Below are 27,456 nucleotides of genomic sequence, written 5' to 3'. Positions count from 1 at the left end.
TTCATATCATATGCCTATAACAACTAAGATTCTAATGCAGGGTAATGAAATAAAAAATGAGATGCTGGCATTTCCCACCTAACTGTTAGAGAGGAATTTAAGGAATGGGTATTGGGAATTAATTCTGAGTTATTAGGAAAGGTAGAGAATTCTTCAGATGTAGTAGTAGCTCAGAGGATTTACGTATCGTTTACCAAGGTACATTAACTGGACTAGACAGAAACTGTATTTCACAGGAACATGTGCATTTAATTTAGAACTTTGACATACATCCAATAACTATTTGAGGGCATTCACCAAAAATTACTATGATAAAATGTTTGGTGGTGAAGTAAAGATGCGACACTGCCACTTCCCCACCTACCAGTTAAAAAGAGAGTAATTAAAGGAATGGGTAGTGGAAATTATCTGGGAGTTGTTAGGAAAGGGAAAGTACTCCAGAAGTTATAGCTGGTGAGTGGAATAAAATAAAAGTGGAGGTTAAAAATATGGTAGAAGCGATAGAAAAGAGATATGGTCAAGAAAGTAGCAAGACTTATTTAGAGGGACTGACAAAGGTTAAAATATTGCAGAATAGGGGGGATCTCACAGAACAAGAAGGGGCGCAATTGCAGAGTGCTAAAGAGAAAATAAGGCAGTACCTAGATAATAAACATGAGTTTAGACTGTTGCTGGTTAGCAGCTGTTTTTTGATGATTACTCAAGCGCTTATAAACTTTTGACATAGTGACTTAAGCAACAGAACGTAGAAAGAGTTGTTGCCAAATATAAGGAACCTATAATAAGAAAAATAACCAGAGATCCTGTAGAGGTATTAGAAATATTTCACAAATTTTATTAAGTGGGGAAATCAAGAAAAAGCACAGATGGAAATATTTACGGAATACTTAAATATGCCAAGGTTAGAGGCAGATGCAGCTGAATAATTCACAGTTACGAAAGGAAGAGATGAGATAAAAAAGTGATATATAACCAATCTGTGGGAAAGTCTCCAGGAATAGATGGTATTCCATGGAAATTTGGAAGCTAGAAGGGAAGAAAGTGATAAAGATCTAGAAAGTTTTGTTTAAAAGTATTTTAAAAGGAAGAAGAGGCACCTGCATCCTGGAAAAAAGCTGTGGTGGTTATAATACCTAAAGACTATAAAGGCCCATTTGATCCAGCTTCATATAGGCCCATTTCAGTTTTAAACCATAATTATAAAGTGTCTGTCTATAATGGCTAAAAGAATGGCAAAGATGATGCAACAGTTGATAGATATGACCAGTGTAGTTTTCTGGAAGGGAGGCAAACATTTGACAACATTGATAGAGCATTGGTGATTCAAAGGGAAGCAGAATGTAAGAAATATGTTATTGGTGGGTCATGATGCAGAGAAAGCATTCAACAGAGTAACCTGAGATTTTATGAGTAGGCATTGGAAACATTTGCATTTTCTGATACAATAATAAGAATAAATAGGAGAAATATATGAGGGATCAGAAGCAAAAATCAAAGTGGGAAGATTCATCTCAATAAGTTGTTTGAACAGAGGAACCAGGCAGAGGTGTCCTGTTTCCCCTTTATTTGTGTTGTATTTAGAACCATTTGCAAAGAAAATAAAGGACCCAGAAATTCAAGGATGTAATTGGTATGGTGTTCAGGAAAAGTTGGCTTTATATGCAGATATTTTCTACATGATGGAATCAGAAAGGGACATGTCAGTGTTGTGGACCATTCTGAGACCATTCTTTTTTTGGGGGGAGGGGTTAAAATTAATGAGCTAAAACAAAGGCCATAGATATAAATTATGTACCCACACATGTAGTGGTTTAGCAATGCTTGTGTTTAAAGAGACATGATGAAATGAAGTGTTAAAAGGATTCTGTTATGGCACCTAAGGATATGGGGGAGGAGACTAAACAAAAGATGACACTGAGTAACTGCAAGCTCTTGTCTATGGTTATGGACAGCAAGATGCATGCAGTAAAAAGTTTTTAGTGCCTTTAATTTTATACAAAAGTCAGGCATATTTTTATCAACCAGAGGAGAAGTTGCAGGATTTCATTTGGGAGGGGAAGAGGGCAACAGTCAAGTGGGATAAGCTGATCATCAGACTAGAACAAGGAGATTTGAAGGGATATTTTAGATTTACACGGTAAAAGCTCATGTACATACTACAAGCAGAAAGCTACAGTTCAAAGTGGAAAGGGATGATGGTGAAGCAGTGAGGTAATTCAAGAAGTTAGGAAAGAATGGAATTTTGGACAAGGATCCTTAATGAGAATAACAGTCATACAGAATATTATATTCGTAAAGTAGCAGAAAGTATACTAAGAACTAAGACAACACAAGACTGGAGAAAGGTGATTCTGCCGATAGGGATGACTGCAGTTAGGTGTACAAAGAATAGAAAAGAGAGGGGCTGGAATTTTACTGGAGGAAGCTGACAAAGGAACACAAGGTTATTGTAAACAAATAATTAGAGAGGGAAAGGTAATAGATTGGGTAAAGGCCTAGAAGACATTTGGATTACAGTCTAGTGATTGTTTATATTCTGATAACAATCCCTGATAGAGAAGGTTAAGAGAAAGGGATAGGAGAGTCCTAAATGAAAGACCTGCACTGGTTGAGTTTTTAACTGAATCTAGAACAGAAGCTGCTGTTGATAAGGGGATAATTAGTAGGGCATATAAAATATTGCAGTTTAACTATAGAAATCAATGAGAAGAGGTCAGAAAAGATTGGGAAGAACAATCACATATGCAATTCACAACGAAACAATGGGAAAACGTGTCTGGCTCCTAAATGTGCAACAAAATCTAGAAAATTTAGGACTTTGCATGGAAGTGTTTGCATAGATACTGTTACACACCCTAAGCTCTCCAAACACTTTTTCCACAGGTAGATGGCAAATGTTGGAGGTGTAATGAGGAAGAAACAGGTACCTGTGAGCTTATATTCTCAGAGTGTAATGAATTGTCAGACTTCAGAAATTCACTCCGGAGTGTTCTGTCTGGAACACTGGGAGATCAGATGAGTGTAACTAAGGAAATTTTTTTTTTTTTTTTTTTTTTTTTTGTGAGCTGGGATACAGGATATGACTTGCATAGACGTAGTAAGGCCTTGTTAAGTTTAATTCTAGTGGCTGCCAAAAAGAAGTTGTTAAAAAATGGAAATCAGGATCTAAACCAGCAATACTTGAAGAAGTGATTATTGCAACAGCTGTAAAAGAACAGGAAGTGGGATCTTTAGAAAAGGGTAAGAGCAAATTGCATAGAAAAAAATGAAAATTGTGAGACTAATACATGCAAAAAATATTTTAGAGGAGGAATGAAGTTTGAGAAGGCAGGAATTTAACAGTTTATTCAATGTTGCTTTGACAGTGTGATATATATGTGATGTGTAACATTTGTAAATTTGAACTTAATATGGTTTTGATTACTTTTATATAAATGTAAGATTTGCCTGTATCAGAAGTGATAATTCAATAAAGGTGTTTAAAAATTGACTGAATCCACATCTCAAGTTTCTGAAGATCACTGGCACAAGTTACCTGACTGCTTCATCTGTCAGCCAATTTGGCCCCCTAGAAACACAGCTTAAACTGTAGTAAAACAGGAGGAGAAGGTGACATAAGGTGTAATCACTTCACTCACATTGGATAAGTATGCATTTAGCCTAGACGGTTTTAAAAAGCAGCCAAGCAACATTTTTAAAAGGCAGTTGAAACAGTATCCATGCGCAATGTGAGCCGTGATGTCTTAGTTTCTTTGTTTCCATTTTGACAACTCATAGAAGCAAACTGGACAAGTAATGCCTGGTAGGTAGGACATTATTGGGGAAGTAACTGACCCCAGTGTGTTGTGAGGCCCAGTGCTGTAGATGGAGGGCCTGTACACCCCTGGAAGGTCCATTTTTCCCCCTATAACATCCACCTTTGGGAGGGCATTATTGTGCTTAAATAAAGGGCTCTCTTTTACATTTTCTATTTTTTTGTTTGTTTTTTTTAATTAGTTTATACATTTTTTTTATACATTTCATATGTAAAATAATTCATGCACTTAATGCTCAAAAGTTAATGTAGTGGATGTAATTGTCAGAGCTGTAGCTAGCTCTTTTGGTGACTTGTGCAATTTTCCAGTCTGGTACCCTTCTCGTCTTTAAGTTGATAAGCAAAAAATAGTTCTCATTTTGGTTAAACTATAGCAAATGTCATGCTACAAATCTAACAAGTATCTTGCAATAGGCTCAGCTAAGTACCACTCAGGGAGTGCTACTTAGCACTTCAACCTTCAATGAAAATGCATTATCAGGATGCCTTTCAGACCTAGTGGCAAATGCTAGTATTGATTGCATCCCCTGACACTTTGCACCCAGATTGGCTGCCTCCTTCATCCACTCTGCCGCAACTCTGGTAATTATTGTTAGAGGAAGTGTTTTACATGTAAAATATAAGTTATGTAGGTATTTAATGTCTACACAGCTACACCTATATGCAAATGAAGAGGCACAGACAGAGACTCACACACACAAATAGAAAAACACACACATGCAAATGTGCCCCGCAATTATAGATGCTTTATTGATTGAATAAATTCAGATATTTAATTGTAATGAAATGACTGTGAAAAAATTCATGCAGTAAGGCTTTGCATCTCCCTCCTAATGTTTCTCAACTGTCCCTGATTTAATAGAATACCTCTGGTTTTGCTAAATGTTTTTGCTGTGCCCCTCAAATGCCTTCCATTTTTTGGCAAATCGCTGAAGATTACAGTGAGGCAGTAAAGCCCGACATTATAGTTTCATAGTTCTGACAGTGTATGTTGATGGGGGGCCTTTTTTTGTATTATCTTTTTAAGTGAATTAGGGTCCTATTGAAAAAAAATGTCCGCGAGTTTAGTGTTTTCTCACTCATTGTTGACTGTGTCCAGAATTCCTGAGCAATGAAGTTGAGGGGTTATGGACTCTTGTCTCTTGCTCCCTTGCACTCTGTCTCTCTCTGTACACCTCCTCAATTACATTACTTTTTCGTAATTTTTTTCATCTCTTTTAAATGTGGCTTAAGACAGTGTTAATGATGCAAAGGTGGAAAAAAGCATGTCTTTTTAACTGCTGCTACTACACTTAGCTTTTATTTTTTTGGACCTACATCTTGTCTGCAACATAAATAGGATATGTCTGAAGGACAAGTATGTATCTCAGAGATTACCTCTTTGTATCAGGTTTTCCATCTAAGTGAAGCAGAGTTCTTTCCTAATGCAATTTAAGTGTAACTTGGACCAGTGAATGTTGAATTGGAAATTTACCCCTAGCCTGGCAACTATGTCTCTAATAGACAGAGGCAGCCTATATTTACTTGACCACCTATGCCCAAGCCTTACATATACCCCTTAAGTTAACCCCAGGGTATCAAAACTTGTCAGATACATTTGGGAAGCTTGGCTAGATTTAAAAAGGCCCCTCTGAGGTCATTAGCCTAGTAAACATCTATGAACCTACTTTGTTTTTTCAATGGAGCATGGTGGTCTGGTGAGGTTATACTGCTGGAGCAAGTTGCTTAGGCTTGGGCACTTTTCATGGAGGTATAGGAGTTTGTGGGTAGTAACTAATTGTATGTGGGTAAGGAAGTGTTGTAGTTCAAGCCACTGAAATTCTTTTAGAGATATATGGTGGTGAGTTTGATAGCTGTGGTTTTAGGCAAACTTGGCTATTTTGTTGTAACACTGATCTGATGAGGCAAATAAGGTGGAATGCAGGTTGATAAGTTTAGGGGCGTATGAAGAAGGGTAGTGAAAAGGAATGCCGTGGTATATGGCATTGTTAACTACTGTGATCTTATAGAGGGTTCAAAGCTTTTGTGGTATGCTTTCTTTATTGCATACTTTATGTGATGATTGAATTTTAGAATGTCATCAATAATGACACCTAATATTTTGATGTTGGTTGCTAGTTCTATTTGAATATTGTTGGAGGAGGTGATAGTAAATTGCTGTTTGAGGGGAGCTAGTTGCCTTGGGGTGAATCAGATCAGGTCAGTTTTGTTTTTATTTGGATTTAGTAGCAGTTGAGTCTGTTAGCCAAGCCTCAATAGAGGTAAGGGATTCATCCGTTAGGTCTTGTAGTTTTTTTTAGATTATTAGCAAACCAGGTTAGTGTAGAGTTGTGTGCAATACTGTAAGATCGATGCATGTTTAGTTGCAGTGTGTAGATCATTAGTGAAGATATTTAACAGCAAAGGACCTAATATTGTGTCATGGGGAACTCCAAATTTTACAGGGTAAGTGGTGGAGATGTTGGTTTGCTGTTTAAGAGGCTGCATTCTATTTGAGAGATGGCTGTCAAACCAAGGTAGTGATGATGAACCTAGGCCTAGTGAAGATTGTTATAGTTTCTGATGGCATACTGTATCAGATGCCTTGGACAGATCTAAGAATATTGCTGAGAGATTCATCATTATTACCACTCTATTTGACTGAAACGATAAAGTTTATAAGTGCAATTGCGGTGAGAGTGAAATTCATGCTAGGTATGTGAGACTGTTATTAATAAAAATGAGAACTTGTTTATGAATATATATCTGATGTCATTTTCATTCGTTCCTCAACTGATGATTTTGGATCTGAGACACTGATCCGAGTCAGACACTTCTACCAGATCATTGGATCCTTAGAACTCTCGAGCCCCTCCCTTTACCCATAATGCCCCACCAACATAACATACTTCAGATCTCATTTGCCACCATTAAATATCCGATGCAGATTCCTAGTTCTTGAGCATTTTTTGAGTGATCTTTGGACTTTTCCCTTTTATTGGTGGTTGTGAGTTAATTAAGTTTTATATATTGCCTTTCTTCTTTGTCACCCCCATATTTTAGCATTTTTGGCTAATTCTTCCTTTCCTTTTTTTATTATAAGTTACTCTTGTGGTGCTTCTCTCGTTACCATTGCTGGTATCCTTTTATACTCTTCCGAGTACTCTGCCTACTATTGTTGGTAGTTTTTCCTTTCTCTTCTTTCCTTTAAAAAAAAAAACAAAAGATTTGGGTTTAAAAAGTGCGTTTCCAGTGGGCATAAGTTCTCAAATTCTGATGCCCACAGGGAATGCATATATTGATTGTGTCCAGCACATCTTGATGTTAACTGCGCCATTTGCTCTAGGTTTAATTCTAAGACCTTGACAGACTGCAAGAACAAATTAGTTCTGTGGGGTCTCTTGCTCTCTACATCTTCCTCTATTATGGCTGGGGCTCAAACCCCCTCTTAAGTCAGAGAAATCTAAAGTTGACACTCTAAAGACAAGGAGTCCCAGAAAAGGTCTCCAGATCAATCCTCAACTTCTTCTTTGGGTCCTTCAGCGAAGCCTCCAGCTAAGATTCATAAAAAGTTGGATCTGTCTCTGATCCAACAACACAAAAAACCAAGGCTTCCTCAGAACTGTACCCCCACCTCTTCTGTCAGATCCAATTCCATCCCCTGTCCCTTCCTAGAGGAGTCACCTCAAAGGCTTTCTAGGCTTCCTTCCACTACGTCCTCTATTCAATCCTCCAGAAGCCTTTCAGAAGCAAATGTGGACAGGATGATGAGGAAGTTTCTCACAGCATAGAGACAGATGGGGATTCTCCCGGCTCTGACCCCTTCTGGGCCTGGGAACTGACTTCTGTCCACTTCCTTCTGGTATCTCCTTCTCCAATCTGTCCTTCTGTTTGAGCTATCAGATCCGAGATCCTGGGAGTATCTACTTCGGATCCAAAGACTGTTTGCTCTTCGACTTTGATGGTTCACCTGAGCTGACCAGCACTGAGTATTTTGAAGCCAGAGGACTGCTGGAGCTGAAGCATTGGCGCCCGATCCAGGGACTTGAAGTCGACTGCAAAACTTTCGGAGCAGTATCTTCCACTTGGAAACTCAGTGCCTGATAGCTTGGGTCCAACTTCCTGCTTGGGTGGAGTGCTGATGGGGTTGCAGGAGCCGACAGTTGGAGAGATTCCATCTTTGGAGTTGCTGATTTCAGTTTCTCCAAGGCATTCTGCTTTCAAGGTTGTGGAGAGGGTTTTCTCCATGACTAGAGAACAGACATTGCTGCCCTAACCCATTGGATCAAACAACCCTACCTCATACTGTTCTGTAGTCTGAGCTTTGACCGTCTCTTCCACTGGGACAGCCAACCCAAATGAGCCTCCAGCCAGTCCATGAGGGCATTGTTATCTCTTTCGACACTTCCCCAGAGCATCCCACTGTGGAAGTCCCTTGAAAGAGGATATTGAAGAGGAGGCACTTAGAATCACCCCAGGAATCTCTCACAGAGGATTCTGATTTTGATGAGGGGGAGCACCAGATGATGTCTGAGCTCTTGAAACAAAAAAAATTGGTTGGTCTACCGATACTCCTCCCAGGAGGGATTGGTGTTCCTAAAGGCTTTCGAGTCTGGCCCATTTATTTCTTGCATGACCCCAAAGGCCAATGAGCTCATTGACTTAGTCTCTCAGTGGGCATGGAAGGAGACGGACACTGATGTCCTTCAAGAATGCAACTGCAGTCATAACATATGGGTTGTCCTGCCTCAGGCAGCCCTCGGTCGGCCGAATTCCAAAGTCTGGGTCCGGCGTCGGCTGGTGTCGCCTCCTCTCCGACGTCACAACGGCTGGAGTATAAAGGCATCGGCCGACGCCATCTTCTTCAGTCTTTCTTGCCGCGCGGTGCCCGAAGCAGAAGCAGTTCGCAAGTGCCGGTCGGTCAGCTCCTGTGTTTTCAGTACCGAAGTCATCTAAAAGCTAAGTACCCCGTTGGGGAACATTTTTTCTTGCCTCAGACGATGTCAGAACAAATTGAGAAAGTTAATAATTGTTTGTCTTGTGGTAAACAAATACCTCATAAGGACTTACATTCTTACTGCCTTCCTTGCCTGGGCCCAGACCACGACGTCTTGGCCTGTGCTGCCTGTGCTTGCTTTAATAAGCGCACTCTCAGGCGCCGGGCAGAATTTGCTGAAGACTTTTTCGGTGAATCTTTTGCGTATATCATGCCGTCGGATCAACCGACAACTCAATCTGCCAAAAAACGAAAGGACCGGGACCGACATCCTTGGCCCGCGTCCACCACCGATGCAACTCCCAAACCCTCCGCTAGTGCTTCGGTCCCTTCGGAAGCGGTAATTCAACCACTCCAGGCCGACGACACAGCGTTAACACGACCTCCGGTCTCGGAGATCTCTCCGGTGCCGGTTGTTGATTTTCCTCCGGAAACCGAAGTTCTGGATCTACCCGACACCATTTCTGTAGACAAGGTTACTCCTGCACGTGGGGCTGCTAGGCCTCCTGTATCCAAGTCCATCAAGGCCTTTGCACGTGCTAAGGCCGCCAGCCAGGCCAAGGCCCCTCCTAAACCTGCTGCTCAGGCCCCTTCTTCTGATAAACAGATCATGTCTCTTGCTGCAGATCTTATTTCTCTTATCAGGGGGTCTCAGCCTCATCCAGACAGAGGTTCTCAGCCACCTGCAGAGAAAAGGCCCAGAACTGAGCAGGCTGACAACCTGTCTTCAGATGAAGCCTCTGGGGATTCTGAGCATTCTGATACCCAAGATGAATCCTTCCAGGCCTATGAGGACTCTGATGCTGAGGAATCAATTCCCTCTGCCTCCCCTCCAGAGGATTTCTCGTTTGGTGAAGTCCTGCACTCTGAGGGAACATTTTAAATGGCAGGGTCAGGAATTCTCTGATTCCAGGAAAAGTCTGCGTACCTTCCTCAAGCTTCCCCAGCACCACAGACCTTTCGCTATTCCTCCAGTTATGGATGTTTTGGATGATGTTTTCTCTGAGTCCAGTGCTAACCCTGATTCTCTCCCCCCTGCTCCTGTCAAGCCAGACAGATATTATAGGGTCCCTGACACTCACAAGCATCTCTTTAAGGCCCACTCTGTGGATCTAGAAACTATTTCACAGGGCCCCAAGGGAGTGGCTACTTCCACTGCCAAAAATCCACTGCCAGCGGACAGGGAAGCTAGGTCCCTGGAGAGATGGGGTAAAAAAGTTTATACCTCTACCACCCTAGGCATGAGGTCACTTAACTGCCTTTTTCACATGTTTCAGTACCAGGATTTTTTACTGGATGATTTACAGAAAAAGTTAGCCTCTCCTGAGCCTATTGATAGAAAGGCATTGCAGGAACATATACATAACACTCAGCAGGTTAACAACCATTTTCTTCAGTGTGGTTATGATGCATTGGAAGCTTCATGTAGGTCAGCTATGACTGGGGCTGTGATACGTAGACATGCTTGGTTAAAAGATCAGTCTTTGCCTGACCATGTTAAAGTAAAGTTACTTGATGCACCTCTGGAAAAACAGAAGCTTTTTGGTGCTAATGCACAAGATGTGTTGAAATCCATTGAGGAAAAAGCTAAGTCAGTACAGACAGTCAAGGATTTCCTTCAGGTTCAGCCACCCAGATTCAGCAGAAACTGGCCTTCAAAGAATTGGTCCTTCCCAGGCTCTGACAAGTTTCAAAGGGGAAAAAGCAGGCATGCCCGAGGTAGAAGGCAATACCGGGGATCCTACAAGGGCAACCTACAAATCAAAGAAGTGGCGCAGACAGCCCAGCTGCACCACAAGGACAATCACAATGACTTGACTTTCATACCGCCTACAAAGGCTCAAAGAGAAGCACCTTTGGGCGGAAAATTATCCTTATTCTCAAAAAACTGGCATATCTTAACCAAGGACAACTGGACTCTGGATTTAATAGACAAGGGTTACAGATTCCACTTCCATACTTTACCAGTAAGACAAGGCATGCCAAACCTGCCACATCATCAAAGGGCAGAGGCACTCACCCAAGTTTCAAAGCTGTTAAGTATAAAAGCAATAGAAAGGGTTCCTCCTCAGGAACAAGGCCAGGGATTTTATTCAAGACTGTTCCTTGTTCCAAGAAAAGAAAACAAATGGAGACCTATACTGGACTTGTCAACTCTAAATACTTTTCTTATTGTGCCAAAGTTCAAAATGCTGACACTGCAGCAACTCCTTCCCATGCTGGGCAAGGGGTCTTGGCTGGTCATTCTGGACCTCAAGGAGGCATACCTGCATGTCCCAATCAGACAAAGCTGCAGAAGATACCTCAGATTTCTTGCAGGAACAGAGCATTATCAATTCTCAGCATTGCCGTTTGGCTTATCTACTGCACCCAGAGTGTTCACGAAATGCCTGGCATCAGTAGTGGCACACTGCAGACTCCAGGGGATTCAAATATACCCCTACCTGGACGACTGCCTCATACAAGCAGACAACAAACAAACCTTAAAAGCAAACTTGGACTATGTCATTCAACTACTGCAGGCCTTGGGATACACAGTCAACATTCAGAAGTCAAGACTACTGCCATCCCAACAGATTATTTTCCTAGGAGCCAAACTGGACACAGAAACTCAAATGGCCTACCTCACAGAGGAAAAACAACAGCAGTTACCAGAGTACTTCAAAGGCCTAGCAAAACTCTCCCAGCTGACTGCAAGGAAAATCCTGCAGGCCCTGGGGTTCATGGCATCTTGCATTCTTCTGATACCTTTGCCAAGACTTCATATGAGAAAGCTGCAGTGGTATTTAAAAAGCTTATGGTCCCAACACAGCCAAAGCCTAGAGGACGTAATCCCACTTATTCCATGTCTGCAAAAGGAATTTTTGTGGTGGGCTCAAGCAAGTCAGTTAAACAAAGGCATGTCTTTCAACAGACCTCAAGCAGGTCAAATGATTACAACAGACGCCTCAGATCATGGATGGGGGACGCACATGGAGGGCAGATGCATTCAAGGTCTATGGACACCAAAGGAAAGACATCTGCACATAAACCAAAAAGAGATGTTGGCATTGATACATGCAATCGAGACTTTCGAAAAATCACTACAACAAGGACATTTGCTAATAAGGACAGACAACACCACTGTCATGTGGTATATAAACAAGCAGGGAGGCACTCATTCTTATCCCCTCTGCAGACTAACAATGCTTCTCTGGGAAAAATCCCTGAGTCTGAAGATACATTTGCAATCCCAGTTTGTGCCAGGCAAGGACAATGTACTGGCGGATAACCTGAGCAGAAATTTCTTGTATCCACACGAATGGATGCTGCATCCTCACATTTTCTCGCAACTAACAAAGACATTGGGAAGACCGGACGTAGATCTCTTTGCTTCCCACTTAAATCATCACCTGGAAAAGTTCTGCACAAGGACCCACCATCCTCTAGTCTGGAAAACGGATGCTCTCTCCTTCAGCTGGAATTCCCTAAAAATTTATGCATTCCCTCCTCTACCTCTGCTGACCAAGGTGATACTGCAGATCAAAGCAGAACCACCAACAGGCATTTTGATAGCTCCAGACTGGCCAAGGCAACACTGGTACCCACTGCTGTTGAGCATAACTCGGACCAGACCATGGCCTCTGATCCTATGGCCCCTGCTTCTAACACAACACAATTACAGGACTGTCCATCAAAACCTGAAAACATTGCATCTGACAGCCTGGAGGTTACCATGACTCCTCCAGCTATCTCTCTTTCCAAAACAGTTCAAGAGATCTTACTGGAAGCACGCAGACCTTCCACCAGAAAAACCTATTCAGCCAAGTGGAAGAGATTCAGCATCTGGAATGCCAACGGTGGTCAGGACACAACATTACTGAGTATACCTCAGATATTAGAATACTTGGCAGAAATGTTTCATACTGGACTCTCATACTCTTCTATAAAGATTCACGCCTCAGCAATCTCAGCAAAATACAATTGTGACCCACCAGTGTTTTCACATCCTTTGCTAAGACAGTTCCTAAGAGGGATAAAGAATATCAAACCTCCCAGAAAACAGCCAGTACCTGCATGGGACCTCAATTTCGTTTTGGAAAAATTAACTCTTCCTCCTTTTGAGCCAGCAGCAACTTCAGAAATGCAATTTCTATCATGGAAAATGGTCTTTCTATTGGCAGTCACATCTGCAAGAAGAGTCTCGAGATACAGGCACTCATGGCAGTGCCTCCTTCCTCATTTTCATCAGGACAGAGTTTCTCTAAGAACCAATCCTACATTCATGCCAAAAGTTATTTCCAGGGTGTCTCTAAATCAAGCTATTCACCTGCCTACTTTCTTCCCAATCCTCATAATAGGGGAAAAACTGCTGCATACTTTGGACATACACAGGCAACTATGCTACTACTTGGACAGAACTAAGGCCACCAGAAAGTCTGACCAACTGTTTGTAGCCTATGCTGCTGGAGTACAAGGAAAAGCAATCTCCAAACAAACAATTTCAAAATGGATTGGACACTGCATCAGATTCTGCTATTCTTTCCATGGAAAAGGTGTGCCAGCCAATATTAGGCCACATTCCACCAGAGCTATAGCCACATCCACAGCTTTCCTAAGAGGAGTGGCAACAAAGGACATTTTAGAGGCTGCTACATGGAGCTCCGTGCATACATTTACCAAGCACTACAACCTGCCCTTATACTCCAGATCCCGAGCAGGCTTTGCTTCGGCAGTCCTGCAGGGCATTTTAGCTACACCATCCTTCTCTTAGTTCCATCCACCCCCAGCTTGGCTATGGTATTCAACCCATATGTTATGACTGCAGTTGCATTCTTGAAGAACATAGTACAGTTTTGTACCTACCGAAAATGTAGATGTTCGATAGATATGCAACTGCAGTCAGATTTTCCCACCCTCCTACCCCTCTGCAACTTTCTTTATGGGTCCCTACCCCTATTCCTATTAGCTGGGGGTATCCCCTATGGTGTATCTGTTTATTACTGTTGTGCATGTCTGGGATTTTTTTTTTTTATCCATTCACCAAATTTAGCCTTCCTAGGAGGGCACCTGGCATCTGGGGCAAGAAACACTGAAGAAGATGGCGTCGGCCGATGCCTTTATACTCCAGCCGTTGTGACGTCGGAGAGGAGGTGACACCAGCCGACGCCGGACCCAGACTTTAGAATTCGGCCGACCGAGGGCCACCTGAGGCAGGACATCCCATATGTTATGACTGCAGTTGCATATCTATCGGACATCTACATTTATGGTAGGTACAAAACTGTACTTTTTGCCAATACCAAAAAGACTGGATAAAATTCTTGTACCCCCCCCCCCCCCAACCACCCTGCACACTGGAATAAATGAGTACCTCTTGACCTCATGGTTGTGACTGCAGCTTCAAGAATGGAACTAGCAGAACAGAGTTGTTCTGTCCATCCCCACTAATAAAGAATCTAGGAATTGGACAGATTTGGGAAGCATGTTTAAGTGACCTGAATTACTTGGCACATGTTATGAGACTGCAAAGAGACTGACCAAGGAGCTTACCAAATCTCTTTCTGGGTCCATGTCCTGTGAGGATGGAAACAGAATCTCCTTACAGCTGGCCACCCTCCAGTCTATCTCAAATGCATCCATGAGTTTGATCTCCCATGTTGCAGAATGTACCTCATGGGTAACTGGTTTTAAGCAAGGCCATCAGGAGACATGCCTGGATGCACTTATGTGATTTTGTGGAACCATTTAATTTTTTGTCAGTGCACCCTTTGATGGATCTTCTCTGGTTGGCCCCTAGGTTAACACTCTGCAGGTGTGAAGAAGAGGGAAAGACACTGTCTGCTGTGGGTGTACATTTTTTCACCCATCAAAGGCCCTTCTCTAAGAACTAGCAAGGTGGCAGAAAGATGTAGTTTAAGAAGTTCCAGGGTCCTTTCCGGGATTCACGTGTAGATAGTCCCGTGGAGAGCAGAAGGGGGAACTCAAATGGAAGATACCATCCTCGTGGCAGAGGTGGTCTGCAGAACCAGGGCTTTAGAGATGCTTTCTCAGATATGCCCTATCAGCACTCCTGAAAGGAGGCCTGGCTGTCCCTCTGTAGAGGCAGTTGGGGATCATTTATCCCTGCACCAGAGAGGCTGGCTATCTATCACGAAAGATTTATGGGTGCAGAGGATTATATCCAGAGGTTATACTGTATCATTTTCCCTAGCCTCTCCCACAGTTTTGAAGAACATCCCAGATGTTCCTCCTGGTCAGAGAGAAGCAACATCTCTAAAAATAAGAAAGCTGCTAGAAAAGAGTAATCCATGAGGTCCCCTCTAGACCAGAGAGGATCTGGAACTTGCAACATTATTCTTAGAGCCAAAAAAAGACAGGGGACTTGAGACCAATTCTGTATCTCAACAAGTTAAACCAAGTATGTTCAGTATATAAAGTTTTAGATGGTCATGGTTCAGTTCAGTTTGCCTCTGCTGCAAAAGGACGTGCTCAGTAGATCTTCAGGATGCTTAGTATGGCATCAAAATGAGCAGACGCTCCAGGAGATACCTATGCTTCCAGCTGGAAGCCAGTCATTACCAGTTCAGAAGACTGCCCTGTGGTCTCATCATACCCCCTAGGGTCTTCACCAAAGGCATGGCAGTGGTAGCAGCTGACTTGAGACTGCTGGAATTCTGGGTGTTTCCATATTAGAGAACTGACTCTTAACTCCCCAACCAGGCACTGACTTCTTCAAGCAAGAGAATACTAGCTGCAGTTGTGTTCTCATCTAGAAATAACAGCCTTTTACATCAAATCTGACCTCAGACCTACACTGAGTCTAGAGTTCATAGGTGCTCGTCTGGACACAGTCAGTCAGATAACCTTTCTTACCTTTGTTTGAGTAAATACACTGAAATCCCAAATCAAGAAAGTTATTAATGGTTCTTCCCTTCCAGCTTGACTAATATTAGAAGCTCTAGGATCCATGGCAGCAGCTATCCCCCTCGTTTCCCTGACCAGGTTCCACATGAAAATGCTTCAGTGAACTCTACTCAATGGTCCATTCTTCAACATCCATTATCTGCTACAGTCAAGATCACACAAGCATGCAAAAGATATCTTCTTTGGTGGATTCAGTTAAACCAGCTCTATGAAGGCCGCCCATTTGATCTTCCCCTGCCCAAGGCCACTTTGACCACGGATGCATGCCAGCTCGTGTGGGGGAACAGTACATGGGAGGGACATTGCAAGGTACGTGGTTACCTGAAGAGGCCAAGATGCATATCAATGTCCTGGAGATGAGGGCTAGCCTCCTAGTGCAGCTGGCCTTTCAAGATATTCTCTGATTTGGAACAATTGTAATACAGATGGACAATATGATGGCAGTCTGGTACATCAATAAACAAGAGGGATCCAGCTCTTACCCTCCTTGCTGAGAAGCTGAGAGTATGGCAATGGGTGATCTCCTTCAATTGCTTTGTAATAGTAATGCACAGTCCAGGAAAACTAGCATGGTAGCAGACAAATTAAGTAGGTCCATCTGATGCCTCATGAGTAATCTCTGAATGTCAGTGTGGCGGAGAGAATTTTCCATCAATGGGGCCAGCCATGCTCCACTCTGTTTGCTGCTCCTCTCAACAAAAAATGTAGCAGGCTCTTTGCTGTGATCCCTCCATTGGGGGAGTCATCAAGAGATACTCTACTTCACAACTGGCCCTCTGCTCTCCTTTATGCATTTCCTTTTTTGCCACTAATCCCAAGTTTCTACAGAAAGATGTGTAGTTGAAGAGCACAGTTATCCACATTGCCCTCTTTTAGCCTTGTCACATTTGGTTCCCATTTCTCTGGCCTCATCTTCTGTATCCACCCTGGATTATGGATCCACCTCCAGACCTCCTGTCTCACACGACAGGCACAGCTCATCCAGACATTATAGGCCTCAAGTTGACTGCATGGTTTCTCCAGTTCCACTGATTGTTAGACAGCCCAGGCTGTCTTCCCTGGGGTGCTGCATTTTATCTTCCCATAAGGCCTCTGTTAGAAAAACTTACAAAAGTAAATGGAAAAGATTTGTGTTATGGACTCTCTTTCAGCAGTTGTGTCCATGATCCTTCAGCTTCTTAGCTTCAATCTTTAATGAAAGAGCTAGTTTCTTAACTATGAGTCCATTTGGTTGCTGTTTCTAATTTCCACATGGGCGAAAATAACTCTGTTAACCTGTTCTAAATTATGGAAGGCCTTTCTCAAAGGAGCTTTTTTTTCTTAGCCCTCCATTAAAAGATCCAATTCCTTGAGATTTAAAATTAATGCTTCAGACCTCAATGCAGTCTCTGTTCAAACTTTCAGCCAAAGCAGACCTAACATTTTTATATTTGGGAAAATCATTTTTCTAGTGGCTATTACATCAGCTAGAAGGGTATCTGAACTACAGTCTCCGTCTTCAAAACATCCTTATCTAATTTTTCATAAAGACGGGGTGTCTTGGAGAACTAACCCTTCTTTTTTCCCTAAGGTGGATTCTGAGTCAGATATTAACCAGGTCATTAATCTCCCAGTTTTCTTTCCAAAATTTTCAAACAAAGGAGAATAAATGTTACATCTGTTGGATGTGCATAGACAGCTTTGTTTCTACCTTTATAGAACCAAAGAATTTAGGAGGTCTGACCAGTTATCTGTTTCCTTTTCCCTTACCTGATTAAGCAGTCCATTATCGAAAATTACATTTGCCAAACGGTTGACTGATCATATAACTTTTGTCTGTAGTAAATTGAGTTTATCTTTACCAAAATCTCCTAGGGCTCATTCCACATGATATGTGGCTTTTTCTTCAGCTTTTGGGTCCAGACCATCTATAAATAATATTTGTGCAGCTGCAACTTGGGCTAATCCACACATTTTCATTGCTCATTACAAGTTGGACTTGATTTCCAGGAATAGAGCAGTATTTAGCTCAGCAGTGCTCCAGAATATCCTTCCATAGGGGTCCTTCCATAGGGGTCTCCCAGGGTTACAATAGCTGTCTGATTAGTTGAGGAATGTATGAAAATGACATCGGAAAAAAAGTTATGTACTCACCATAACATTCAATCTGTGTTGTCCATTTCCATTCTTCCTTAACTCTCTGCTCACCTGCCCCCTTCTTTTTTGCTTCTGGGGTATCTAAGGGTTGTAGAGGAACCTCTGTTTGTTGTTTGAGCTCCGGCTTCTCTTTTTCTGTTCTGCCTCTGGTATTATCTGTAATAGGTGGGTGTTTTATATCTAAGGGCAGCAAACTCGATCTGAGTTACATTAGGTTGGTAGGGCTTTATGCATAAAGGGTGGATCTGTGATCTGATGATCTGGTAGAAGTGACTGAGTCGGATCGGAGTCTCAGATATGAACCCATCAACTGAAGAAGAATGAAAATAGAAAACGCAGATGGAACATTATGGTGAGTACATAACTTTTTTTCTTCTAACATATTTACAAAGGGGATAAGATGACTATAGACCTGTAGTTAAATGTCATTTGATTTACTTCCTTTGTGCAAAGGTAAAATTTACAATTTATTTATAAAGTGTGGAACATAACTTTCCTTAAAGGACATATTTATTAGGATTGATACTGGCTAGGATAACATTTCTGCTGCTAGTTTAATATATTCAGCCGGTAGGTTTGTTTTCTTGAATCAGTTTAGTGGGTTTAACTTTAAGGAGTATCTTCTTGATTGTAGCAGTAGGTAACTAGTTTGAAGGTAAAGATCTTTTATTTATTTTTGTGGGTTTGGAGGTTAAGTGGTGCTTGAAGAGGGAGGTATTGTTAATAAGAGAGAGAACTGTTTGTATAAAATGTGTATTGAACTGATTAGTGATACCATTTGGTTAGTTATACATGGGGTGGTATGTAATGATTTCCCTGGATTTAGGAAACAGTTAATGGCTGACCAGAGGGCTTTAGGGTTATTCTTATTTTCATTTTGTATTCTAGTATGGCAGTTGTTTTTTCAGTTACGATTTTGTTTTTGGTAGCATTTCTGAGTTCTTTGTAAGATTGAAGACTGGATTTTGTTCTGCTTCTTCCATGTTTTCCATACATTGCCGCTATTTTTCATTAATTGTTTAATATCCTTAGACAACCTGGGTGCAGGGTTGGTTTTAATCCTTTTGACACTAATGGGAGCATGAGTATTTGTTACATTCATAAATGAGTTAAATAGGGCTTACAGTTTCATCTAGGTGGATAGTTTGTAGTACTTTTTACAGCTGACTACTCTAAGGTTGGGGATAGATGAGTTGGGCTTGGAGGGTGGAGAGATTGCAAGCATTATTGTATCAGTGATACTTTTTATAGGAGTGTTGCCCCTTATAGCATAAATGGGGAGAGGGTCACTTAGTACATCTGGGAGGTAGCAAGCTTTGGTAATGTGGTTGTTGATCAATATCCAACAAATTGTAGGTTGGTTGTTGTATCTGGTAGAAGTTGAGATGAGAGTAACCATATAGACTGATGGAGTTGTTAAGGGGTTACATTATTTATGGATCGGTAGTCAATACTGAGATTGCCCATCATGATGGTTTCTAAAATGTTAGATGTGGCCTAGGAGAAAGAACATTTTTGCAGTGTCAGTATTATTTTCAGAAGATATGTATACTCCTATGATACAAATGCTTTTTGATTACTTTGACAGCTGTTATTAGGATCTCTGCACTTTTAATATTGGGGGTATTGAGATGAGGGATAGAGAGGTTCAGTTGTTTTTTTTTTTTTTTTTTTTTTTTTTTTTATGTAGATGGCAGCCTGTACCTCCACCTTTTTTCTAGTCCTGTCAAGTCTTTATTATGCCTTATCCAGGAGGAATAATTTCCTTGTACTTAATTTCTTGTCTAAGCCATGTTTCAGAGCAATGGTGAGCTATCCAGGCATAGACATCTGACAGTTTATACCTAATGCTTTTCAGGTTGGTAACATATAGGTGTACAACAGATGTATTTTTTTGATGGTGGAAGTGGGGTGGAGGTGTAGTTAGTTTGGTGTGAGAGGCTTGGATTTGGATGTATATTGCAATATAGTTGTAGATACTGGAATATAATGGGATATGAAGTCGGCCATTGAAACCTGATTTTGGGGCCTATGCATAGTTTGGTGAAAGTTTGTAGGAAACATAATTGTTTTTGAAGAGATGGATAGTTTGAGTGAAGTGAGATGGAGATATAGTAAAGCAGGAGTGGTAGTTACTAGGAAATTGAAAATCTGAGTAGTTATTTTAAAATTGTTTAATGAAGTTTGCTGATTGTAGTGTAGTGTGAGCTAGTGATGAGAGAGGTAGTAGTATGAGTAGCAGTAAGAGTATCATTTTGTTTTACCTCTGAATTAGGAGTAAGGGGGAATTAGAAAGTAAATATAAGAAAGTAGGTGTTATAATAAGGTGGGTTTTGAGGTATCTTGGTATTGTATTATGGTGGAATGGAGAAGTATAGCACTATGAATTAGTTGTGACTCATCTCATGTAAAGAAAAAAAATAAGTCAGTTTGTTGAGATCGGATGCAGGGTGTGGGTTTGTAAAGGTGGTGTGTAAGGGAGGGCAAGAAATGGAGGAAAAGGAGCAATTAAAGGAAGTAACTAGAATGAACGAGTATGGTAGGTGAAAGATGGGTTTGAAGTAATTGGATTGCTTGCTGATGAGGGTGGAATGAGATAGATGACTAGAAAAGTAGAGTTGGTGGGAGTGGGGTGGGAATTGGGGGTAGAGGAGGGAGCAAAGTGAGCCTGAACATTAGCGATGGTGAATGGAACAGGCCACTACATTGGAGTAAAAGGACTGAAGAAAAACAATCAGTGTAAGCATTGCTTGCACTGTATACCCTTTAGTTAAAGTGCAGGCAGTTTGAGGTAAGATAGATGGGGGTACATATATATGTGGCACTATTGAACTAGAGACTGTGTGCTATTAGACAATTGTATTGCTACTTGGGAGGAGAACTACTTTAAGCAGTGGTCTTTTTCTAAGGCTGTTTTGTTTTCATTAATTCAGTCGCTTTGTTATATTGTTTTTTTTTCTCTTTAGGTTCAAATGCAGTTTTTCATTGTTGGGTGTCAGTGCCGACTACAAGCCTGCTATTCACTACATCAAAGAAATTAAAAAGCTCAGAAGAATACTCAGTAGCACAATATTAACATATACAGCTTAGTTGAGTTGGCCAGTATTAGAGTGAGGTTGGATGTCCTTCAAGAATGCAACTGCAGTCATAACATATGGGTTGTCCTGCCTCAGGCAGCCCTCGGTCGGCCGGATTCCAAAGTCTGGGTCCGACGTCAGCTGATGTCGCATTTCTCTCCGACGTCAGAGCGGCTGGAGTACATAAGCATCAGCCGACGCCATTTTCTTCAGTCTTTCTTGCCGCGCGGTGCCCGAAGCAGAAGCGGTTTGCAAGTGCCGGTCGGTCAGCTCCTGTATTCTTCGATTCCGAAGTCATCAAAAAAGCTAAGTACCCCGTTGGGGACCTTTTCTTGCCTCAGCCGATGTCAGAAATTACTGAAAAAGTTAACAATTGTCTTTCTTGTGGTAAACAAATACCTCATAAGGATTTCCACTCTTACTGTCTTCCTTGCCTTGGCCCAGACCACGACGTCTCAGCCTGTGTAGCTTGTGCTCGCTTCAACAAGCGCACTCTCAGGCGCCGGGCGGAGTTCGCTGAAGATTTTTTCGGCGAAAAATTTGCCTATACAATGCCGTCGGAGCTTCCGACATCGCAAACTCCCAAGAAACGAAAAGACCGGGACCGACATCCTCAGCCTGCGTCTACCACCGACTCCACGCCAAAACCTACTGCGAGTGCTCCGGTTCCCCCTGAGACGGTTTTTCCACCGCTCCGAACCGAAGACACCGCATTACCAACGAATCCGATTCTGGATATCACTCCGACGCCAGTTATTGATTTTCCTCCGGATACCCAAACCAAGGAAATGCCCGAGACCATGGCTGTAGATAAGGTCACTCCTGCACGTGGAGCTGCCAGGCCTCCTATGGCCATGTCTATTAAGGCCTACACTAGGGCTAAGGCGGCCAGCAAGACCAAGCATCTTTCTGTTAAAACCTTACCTCAGCCTACTCCAGAGACACAGATTATGACTATGGCTGCTGACTTAATTGCTATGATTAGAGGTTCCCAGGCTCATCCTGAGAGAGGATCCCAGCCTCCTTCTGATAAAAGGCCCCGGGTTGAACCCTCTGACCCTATTCCTTCAGATGAAGATTCTGAGGACTCTGTCCACTCTGATGGCCAGGAAGAGCTCTTCCAGACCTATGAGGACTCGGATGCAGAGGATTCCATCCCCTCGGCCTCCCCTCCTGAGGATATTTCTTTTGGGGAAGTTCTGCATACCATGAGGGAACATTTCAAGTGTCAAGCCCAGGAATATTCTGATTCCAGAAAGCCTTGACTTTCCTTAAAAGCCCCAGCACAGGCCCTTAGCTATTCCTCCTGTGCTTGATGTTTTGGATGATTTATATTCTGACTCTAGTGTTACCCCTGACTCTCTCCCTCCTGCTCCAGCCAAGCCAGACAGGTATTACAGGGTCCCAGAAACACATTCCCATTTATTCAGGGCCCATACTGCTGATTTGGAAACTATTTCCCAGGGACCTAAGGGTGTTTCAGCTTCCACCTCTAAAAATCCTTTGCCCTCCAACAGGGAAGCTAGGTCATTAGAGAGATGGGGTAAAAAGGTTTACACCTGCACTACTTTATCTATGAGAGCTTTGAATTGCCTTTTTCATATGTTACAATATCAGGATTTCCTGTTAGAAGATTTACAGAAAACATTGGCCTCTCCTGATCCTTTAGACAGGAAGTCTTTGCAGGAAGCTGTACATAACTCTCAGCAAGTAAGCAATCACTTCCTGCAGTGTGGATATGATGCACTGGAAGCTTCATGTAGGGCAGCTATGACAGGGGCAGTCATTCGTAGACATGCATGGTTAAAAGATCAACCTCTACCAGATCATGTAAAGGCAAAACTTCTGGATGCACCTTCGGAAAAGAACAAGCTTTTTGGTGCTAATGCTAAGGATGTGTTAAAGTCTATCGAGGAAAAAGCAAAATCAGTTCAGACGGTAAAAGATTTCCTCCAGGTTCAACCCCTCCGATTCAGTAGGAATTGGCCTTCAAAAAACTGGTCCTTTCCTAATCCTGAAAAATTTCAAAGGGGTAAAAACAGACGTGGCCGAGGAAGAGGACAATGCAGAGGTCCTTACAGGGGACGACAATGGCAGCCAGCAAACCAAAGAAGTGACACAGGGGTTTCACCTGCCCCACAGCCACAATCTCAGTGACTTTCCTCTACTTCCACCTACCAGGGAACAAGTAGAAGCTCCCTTGGGCGGGAAACTATCTCTGTTTGCAGACAAGTGGCACAGACTGACAAAGGACAAATGGATTTTGGACATTATAGACCGAGGTTACAGGTTCCATTTTCATACCTTACCAAGAAAACAAGGCATGCCAAACCTACCACAAAACCAGAGGGCAGAGGCTATCAAGCAAATCTCTCTGCTGACTCGGATGAAAGCAATAGAAAGAGTTCCACAACAAGAACAAGGCCAGGGGTTTTACTCAAGACTGTTCCTTGTTCCAAGAAAAGAATCTCAATGGAGACCAATACTGGATTTGTCCGCATTAAACACCTTTACCATAGTACCAAAGTTCAAAATGCTGACTCTACAGCAACTCCTTCCCATGCTGGGCAAGGGGTCTTGGCTGATTACTCTGGACCTCAAGGAGGCATACCTGCATGTCCCTATCAGACACAGCTGCAGAAGATACCTCAGATTTCTTGCAGGGCCAGAGCATTATCAATTCTCAGCATTGCCATTTGGCTTATCTACTGCGCCCAGAGTATTCACAAAATGCCTGGCTTCAGTAATTGCTCATTGCAGGCTCCAGGGGATCCAAATTTACCCGCACCTGGACGACTGCCTCATACAAGCGGACGACAAATTGATGTTGACAAAAACTTGGACTATGTCATACGATTACTTCAAGCTCTGGGATACACAGTCAACTTCCAAAAGTCAAGACTTCAGCCATCCCAGCAAATAATCTTCTTAGGAGCCAAATTAGACACAGCCTCTCAAATGGCTTACCTAACAGAAGACAAGCAAGAGAAGTTAACTCATTATTTCAAAGGTTTGGCAAAACTTACCCAGATGACTGCAAGGAGATTCCTACAGGCCCTGGGTTACATGGCATCCTGCATTCTCCTGGTTCCATTAGCAAGACTACACATGAGAAAGCTTCAATGGTACCTAAAAAGCCTATGGTCTCAGCACAGCAACAACTTAGAGACAACTATACCGCTCATTCCATGCCTACAAAAGGAATTCCTATGGTGGGCCTCGGTAAGCCAGGCAAACACAGGTATGTCATTCAAAAAACCACAGATAACACAGACCATGACCACAGACGCCTCAGACCTTGGATGGGGGGCGCACATGGAAGGCAGGTGTATACAAGGACAATGGTCTCCAAAGGAAACACATCTGCACATAAACCAAAAGGAAATGCTGGCAGTAATGCATGCCATCGAGGCCTTTCAACACCAACTTCAGCAAGGCCATTTATTGATATGGACAGACAACACCACTGTGATGTGGTATATAAACAAGCAAGGGGGCACCCATTCTTACCCCCTTTGCAGACTGACAATGCATCTTTGGGAAAAATTACTGAGCCTAAACATTCAGTTACAATCCTAATTTGTTCCAGGCAAAGACAATGTGCTGGCGGTCAGCATAAGCAGGAATTTCACAGATCCACACGAGTGGAGGTTACATCCGAAGATCTTCACACAGCTCACTTCGACATGGGGCAGGCCAGAAGTAGACCTATTTGCCTCTCACCTCAACCATCATCTACAAAAATTCTGCTCAAGGACATACCATCCACAAGCTTGGAAAATAGATGCTCTCTCATTCAACTGGAACTCCCTAAAAATCTATGCATTCCCACCTCTGCCACTGATGACCTCAGTATTACTAAAGATCAAAGCAGAGAGACCCAAGGGGGTCCTAATAGCTCCGGACTGGCCAAGACAACACTGGTATCCACTACTACGGAGCATATGTCACACCAAGAAGTGGGCCCTTCCACAATGGCCTCTACTTTTGACTCAACACAACTTCAAAACAGTGCATCCAAACCTTCAGACACTGCAGCTAACAGCCTGGGAGATCCCATGAATAATCTCAACCTATCTCTCTCCAAGGAAGTTCAGCGGATACTAACAGAGGCTCGAAGACCATCCACCAGAAAGGTTTACTTAGCAAAATGGAAGAGATTCAGCATTTGGAATACCAGCAAGGGACATGATGCATCATTATTGAACATCCCACTCATCCTGGAATATTTGGCAGATATGCTAAAGAATGGACTCTCATATTCTTCCATAAAGATACATGCATCAGCTATTTCAGCTAGATATAACACTGATCCGCCTGTCTTTTCACATCCTTTGCTAAGGCAATTCCTCAGGGGAATCAAGAACATTAAGCCACCAAGAAAGGCTCCAGTGCCAGCCTGGGACCTCAATTTTGTCCTAGAAAAACTGACTCTACCTCCATTTGAGCCAGCAGCTTCAGTTGACTTGCAATTTCTCTCATGGAAGACAGCTTTCTTGTTGGCAGTTACCTCAGCAAGAAGGGTTTCGGAACTACAGGCCCTAATGGCAATACCACCGTTCATAATTTTCCACAGAGACAGGGTTTCATTAAGGACCAACCCTACTTTTATGCCAAAGGTGGTATCTAGGGTTTCTTTAAATCAAGCTATTCATTTGCCTGCTTTCTTCCCCAATCCTGAGAATAAGGGGGAAAGACTGTTACATACCTTGGACGTTCACAGACAACTTCGATACTACCTGGACAGAACCAAGACCAGTAGAAAGTCTGACCAACTTTTTGTAGCTTACGCCCCTGCAGTCCAAGGAAAAGCAATTTCAAAACAGACTATTTCAAAATAAATTGGACATTGCATCAGATTCTGTTATTCCTTTCATGGAAAGACTGTTCCAGCCAATGTCAGACCACATTCCACCAGAGCTACAGCCACCTCTACAGCATTCTTAAGAGGGGTGCCTACTAAGGACATTCTAGAAGCTGCTACATGGAGCTCCGTGCATACATTCTCCAAACACTACAATCTCCCTCTATACTCCAGATCCAGAGCAGGCTTTGCTTCGGCAGTCCTGCAGGGTTTGATTGCCACACCATCTTTTTCCTAGAGCATTCCTCCTCCCCCAGCTAAGCTATGGTATTCTACCCATATGTTATGACTGCAGTTGCATTCTTGAAGGACATAGTACAGTTTTGTACCTACCATAAATGTAGATGTCCGATAGATATGCAACTGCAGTCGGATTTTCCCTCCCTCCATACCCCTCTATGCCTAGGGTCCACTCCTATCCCTGTTTCTCTTAGCTGGGGATATCTGTTATGGTGTATCTGTTTATTGCTCATTTGTCTGGAATCCTGTTTTTGTCTTCCAATTTGTTTTCAGCCTTCCTTGGAGGGCACCTGGCATCTGGGGCAAGAAACACTGAAGAAAATGGCGTCGGCTGATGCTTATGTACTCCAGCCGCTCTGACGTCGGAGAGAAATGCGACATCAGCCAACGTCGGACCCAGACTTTGGAATCCGGCCGACCGAGGACTGCCTGAGGCAGGACAACCCATATGTTATGACTGCAGTTGCATATCTATCGGACATCTACATTTATGGTAGGTACAAAACTGTACTTTCTTTTGCATGGGTGGCAAGCAGCACTTGTTCACAGCTGATCACATTATAGTTGCTTCGTTTATGTATCTGAAGCCAGAGGAGGTGGCTGTATTAAGCAACTACTGCTTGTAGTCAAGCCTGAAGTGGTAGAACATGGTAATCCAGGTGAGGTAGTGTTTTAAAAATGGGTGTGAACCTTCTGATTATTGTGACAAGTGAATATAGCACAAGTCCTTCAGCTGGATTCACATCATCCTAGTTAGATCACACTGCTATGTGCATCAGTTAATCTTTGTTTAATAACGCTGACTTATGTCATGTTATTAATTGTAAATTTGCAAACCAAGACAGAGAAATGCTGTATACTCTGTAATATGTTGCAAGCAAGTATTATCTGCATTGAGTATTGCTATTTGTATGTAACTTAACTAACTTGCTGTTTCCTCTTTGCCATCCATTGCATGACATGTTTGAAAAAGGATCAAATGACCAGTCCACTTGGTTATCAAACTGCAGTCAGACAATCAATAAATAAATAATGGGTAACTGCCTCATTAAAACTTATATTTTCAGACCATATCATATGTTAAGCTGTCAGATCTTCTTAAAGGTTTATAGGTAGTTACTAGACATGTGGTCCAGGACACCAGTAAGGAGCTTAACCCACTTTCTCAGCTGTCCCATAGCTATGTCTGGTTGTCTGACTTGATAAAAGTCACACAGGATGCAAATGGAGGCTGAAGGACTCAAACCCTGCACTATGTGGAAGCAGCTAATGAACAGCTCCATAGCCTTAGTGCTGTGTGCTAATTGACCGTTATAGAAAATAGAAGGGATTTTGTTACTGGGACCTCTTTACTGAGGACTGACTAGAATGATAGTGTCCCTGGGTCCTCCTCATGTAGGATACTAGAAGAGCAGCATGTCCCACACACCCTACATTCCCTGCT

The 27,456-nt window shown here is 42.5% G+C and overlaps 1 protein-coding gene across 1 annotated transcript in view; it reads left to right on the top strand.

Annotated features, from left to right (window-relative positions):
- Positions 1 to 27,456, top strand: part of BRWD1 (bromodomain and WD repeat domain containing 1) — a gene marked incomplete in the record, with an annotated part of 4,378,631 nt that overhangs the window by 4,179,901 nt on the left and 171,274 nt on the right.

The sequence above is a fragment of the Protopterus annectens genome, chromosome 5.part0 (genome assembly GCF_019279795.1).
Source record: "Protopterus annectens isolate FY-2018-M chromosome 5.part0, PAN1.0, whole genome shotgun sequence".
In the NCBI taxonomy this organism is placed as follows: domain Eukaryota; kingdom Metazoa; phylum Chordata; order Ceratodontiformes; family Protopteridae; genus Protopterus; species Protopterus annectens.
This window is presented reverse-complemented; position numbering and strand designations above follow the sequence as displayed.